At 35.3% G+C, this 5,317-nt stretch overlaps 1 pseudogene; it reads right to left on the reverse strand.

Annotated features, from left to right (window-relative positions):
- Positions 1-684: 684 nt before the first annotated feature.
- Positions 685-797, reverse strand: LOC122096991 (annotated as a pseudogene).
- Positions 798-5,317: the final 4,520 nt, after the last annotated feature.

Consider the following 5,317-nt stretch of genomic DNA (forward strand, 5'->3'; position numbering starts at 1 on the left):
ACGATATTATATGAGTAAAATAAAGGAAATAAACTCTTCCATCTCAGAACATTTTTATACGTTCTTATTGTAAAAATACTGTACATAGGGGTAACACTTACATGAGCAAGGTAATGAGTACATTCCCTAACAAGCATTGTTACCTCCTCCTTTATTGTTCCCCTACATCCCTTCCCTCCCACCTCCACAAGTCCATTAAGCTCCTCCCTTTCCCCGCCTCAATTGTAAAGTTCACTTTACAACATAGTGTCTTGTGCATCTCATTGTTACAATGGGTATACCTGTATCCCTATTTAATCATTTTGTTTTTTTTTTTCCTTCCCCTCACCAAATTAGAGGAGAGTATATACAAGATGTAGGCGCACCAACTTCAAATACAGTGAAAACAGGTGTTATAGCATGGGGGACGAACATACAAAGAAACAAAAAAAAAACACACTGCACGTTACAAGTACATGAGAAACAATAGCAAGAAAAAAAAAAAAAAAACACTTGTGTCCCTAACATGGGTTTCAATTCCCTTAACATAATCTTATCTGGTCATATACACATAACTTTTGGCCTTTTCTGCTTATCCTAGACATACATTAGTTATTGAAAATTAGAGAAACCATGGGACCTAAGTTTCTTTGGACTTGGCTTACTTCAATTAATAATTTTTTTTCCAAGTCTTTCCATTTCCTAAAAAATTGAGCGATAGAATGCTTCAGGAATTTGCCTGTCATCCTTGCACAGTGGCCATGCTAATCTTCTCTGTATCATTCCAATGTTAGTGTATGTGATGCAGAATTGTGCACAGAACATTTTTATATATAAATTGTAATTGATTTTCTTTAACTAGACAATTCAACAAAAAGTAAGTTTAAAAGAATTTTCGTGAAATTTTAGAACCATGTACTTCTTACATAAGTACACATTTAAGAATAAAGTCAAGATTGACATGCCAAAAACAAAATAATTCCAGATATTTGTTGTTCAAGAGATGTGTAGGAGGAGGAATTCAATTATTCTATACAAGGGACCTGCCATAATGAACACTGCAGCAAGTGTTAAGGTTTGTTAAAAGTTTTAATGTTTTCAATATATTTAATTTTGGGAATTTGCTTATATATGCCAAAAATTGGGACTGTTTGGCAGGTCATAATACTTTTCTATAAAGTATTTAAGATTTATAGTAGCAGATAAGTGCTACTAAGTATGTACATTTCAGATTTTATAGAAAGTTTAGTAATGAGAAGTTGCAAAGTCTTTGTGTAAAGGAGCAGAATAAAGAGTTGACTATGTTAACTACACAGTTTCTGTTAAAACTGTAGGCCTTCCTTACTTCATATGTTAATGAGGAACAAATGATGATATAAGCCATATACAAATTATGAGATGAACTATAAATAGTAATCTTAGTGGGTGTCTTTAAACACTACTCATAGCCTATAAAATTCTTGTGGAACATCATAATCTTAGCCAGTGTTAAATGTAAAGAAATATGACAATAATAAAATCTAATTTGTAGTACACTTCAAATACTGAAAACACTGGTAATTGTTTTGTTTTTTATTTTATTATTCATTAATATTTCATAATTGGTTTTCTTTATTTTTAGCATTGTTTTCCTTGTTGTAATATAATACAACTTTTTGTAAGTTGTCATTAGGAAGTACTTTGAGAAGGTTACTGGGATGGCCACACCATTTTTTATAGGTGTATGTGAATTTATAAAGAGGAAACTTAGAACAAAATATGTATTTAAAAAATGATCAAGTGGAGTCTGATTCAAGAGAGTTAATGTATGTCCTCACCTAAAATATTAGCCCTAGGCTCAAGGAGAGTTATTACAGAGTTGAGGGCACAAAAGTGAGAGACTGTGTTTTGTTTTGTTTTGTTTTTTATTTTATTGGTCATGGGGTTTGAACTCTGGTGCCTGGTGCTGTCCATCAGCTCAAGGTTAGTGATACCACTTGAGCCACAGCACCACTTCCATCTTTTTCTGCTTATGTGATGCTGAGAAATCAAACCCAAGGCCTCATGCATGCAAGGCAGGCACTCTAACATTGAGCCACTTCCCAGTACCTGAGAGACTGGGTTTTAAAAAATCATCTAAACAACATTTGCTTTCTGCTTTGGGTTATATAATGAAATATATGAGTATCTTTTTTATGTTTTTGTGCATTGTCATACTTCTAAATTTATACTAACTTCACCACTTTATCCTTGTCAAAGTCATGAAATATCTCTGAGAGTTTGCTTCTGTGAAGATTGTTTTTGCATTTATAATTTCTTCTGAGTCATTTTTTTAAACAAAATCACTTTATATTTCATGTTGATGGGTATTTACACAGAGACAGGAATATAGAGGATTTAGTTTACCAAATAAACATTAAAATTAGTGCTCAAAAATAAAAATCAGCCTTAACACATATTTTCATATCTTTCCCTACAATGTATGATGGAGGCTTTTTAGCTCCAATTTTCTTGGTATTCCTAGGTTTACAATTCTTAAATCACAGAGACATGCTGTAATGGGAGTAAGATTTTTTGGTACACTTTGCCCTTCAGTCTGTGTTTCTTGTTCCTCCCTTTTCTCAACTCCATTATTAGAGATTTTTTCTCAGAGATGACTCCATCTCCAACTTTTCACTCTTCCTAGCTGGACAAATGAATTTGCAGATCAAGACTCTTAGAAAGAATTTAAGAGCCTGAATCTAAGACACTTCTCTCATACACCATCCCTACAAAGACACAAGTACCAAAACAGGATACATAGTTTCATTTTTTTCTACCAAGGCCAATGCATGAGGTTGCTTGCTTCTGAGGGTGCCTGTTTGTGGCTCTTACTTATGTTGCAGATTAACTTTATACCTAGTTCCATTATCAGCTACCAAGGATGGCATGTTTAGGCCATCCAGGAGGTTGGCTCAACAGGGCTGCTGGATGTCTGTCCTATGAGGGGTTCCTAAGATCCCTCATGAATGGCACAGAAGATCTGTGTTGGAAAAACCGGGGGCAATTAAGGTATTCTACAAACACCATCTCAGCAAGGCAAAGTTTACTTCTGCAGAAGGCATGCTGTGGCATGTTGAAGTTGAATAAGCACACTGGATAGGCAGCCCACCACTGGTTCCCATGAATTTGAGCTTTGGTATCATCTTTTATGATGGCTCAAACTTTTGACTCCTTTCAAACTAGTCAAAAGCTTTAATAATCAACCAAATCTGAACACCTGGCCATATGAAAAATAAACAACTTTTACCCAGTTGTTGTTCTACTACTATTGCCATGCCTCTAGCCCCTAGCATTTCTCTAAAATAGCATTGGTAAGGTTTTGACTACCTTTACAAGGGCAATGCTTATATCAGTCAAGCACTTCAAGATTTAACTTCTACAATTCTCCCATCTGATTTTGCTTTCTTTTCTTCCAAACAATAATCATTGACTTTCCTATTCAGCAGTATCCAATAAGATATTTTGATTTAAAAAAGGGTTTGATTAAGGCAGTTTTACAGTCAGTCACAGAAAAAAAACCTGTTATAGAAGAGATAAAGCACACATTACTATGAAAACAATTACTAAAGAGGTAAATATTGACACCATGACTCATTGTTGAAATGCTTGTTCTATCATCAAACTTGTAAAAGAATCTGTCACCACACACAGACACACAACCTTTTTTATAAGTGACTGGGAGCTGGTCTTGGGTTTGATCTCATGCTGTGGGCATTGTCCCAGAGCAGTTTTACTCAAGGCTACCACTTTAGCCACAACTCCAGTAGTATCTTTTTTTGCACCTTTATTGGAAATAAAAGTCTCATCTTTCCTGTCTGGGTTGGCTTCAAACACAAAATTCAGTCAACTGAGCATTTAGGATTATACTCAGGATCATTTCAGTTTTTAGGTAATTTGTTTCCAGTATTCAATCCTTGTAAGTTTTTCTGTATCATTGGCCTCCAACCACCACACAGATTACCTTTGAAGTATATTTATTCTTTTATTTTTTATATTTATTTTAAAAATACTGTACAGAGGGTTAGTTACATGAGCAAAGTAAAGCATACATTTTCTATCAAGCATTGTTACCTCCTCCTTTATATGTCCCCTACCATCCCTAACCTCTTAGCTTCAAAACTACCCTATACACTCCCCCCCGAACCCCGCCTAAATTGTAAAGTTTGTTTTTCAACAGTGTTTTGTGCATCTCATTGTTACAATGGGTCAACCTGTATTCCCATTTAAGTATTCTGTTTTTTCCCTTTCCTCCCCAAACTAGAGAAGTGTATATACAAGATGGAGGGCACTAACATCAAAAACATTGGAAACAGGGGTTATGCTGTTTTTTTTGGGGACAGCATACAAAGAAACAAAAATCACATGGAACATTATAAATATGTTAGAAACAATAACAAGAAATGACAAAAAACACTTGTGCCCCTATGGTGGGGTTCATTTCACTTATCACCATCTTATCTGTTCAAGTACTATATTTAGACCAAATTTTTCCCATTCAATCCTACCAGTGGCTCCTAGTTACTTTTACATGGTGGCATTTCCAGTAAACAAATCCAGCTGATAAATAAAAGCACCTATTGGAATAATTCGATTATGGAGATCATAGATTGTGGAGATCAACAGAATAAAACTAATTTAAGCTGCTGTTTCTGGTTTCTAGCTTGAAGCTCTTTAAGCTCCTAAGTAAATATGAAATTTGTAAATATGTAGTTTGTATTTGCAAATATGAAGTTTGAATGACCCACTAGCTAAGAAGTCTCTTCTTACTTAATTTAAGGTGTTTGAGAATGGTCAGGTATGGATTGGCCAATGGAACCAAAGCACAGATTCCACTCCAGTTGGCCAGTAACATCTCCAATAGTGGTCTCCTGGAATACCACCAGACATTTTCCCTGGCTATGATTTGTACTTACTGCTCATCTTCACTACATCCAGATAAGTTTCCCAGAAATGTTCAATTTTCCCCAGGTAGTTGACCTAGAAAAATGGAGCTGATCAGTTTCAAGGGTTTTTGAAATAGACTCTTGCTTCTGAGAAGAGAAACAAGGTGTTCCAAGTTGTCTCGGATCACATTTTGCTGACCTATCATGAATTTCATGCACATGGGGTCTGGGCTCTATGACAGCACAAATAGAACCTCTTGTGTGGCCTCCCTGCAACACAGTAATAGCAGTACTCCGTATGTGGACAGAATCACCCTAGTATTTCCTCACTTATTCAGTCTCAATTTGAATCTGGGTAAACTCAAAATTGGAAGACATACACAAAGTGTCTGCTCCAAGACTGAATTTGCAATCATATCATAAGATTAAGTAGA

This window comes from Dipodomys spectabilis, unplaced genomic scaffold, assembly GCF_019054845.1.
Source record: "Dipodomys spectabilis isolate Male_0828 unplaced genomic scaffold, ASM1905484v1 ptg000410l, whole genome shotgun sequence".
Taxonomy (NCBI): domain Eukaryota; kingdom Metazoa; phylum Chordata; class Mammalia; order Rodentia; family Heteromyidae; genus Dipodomys; species Dipodomys spectabilis.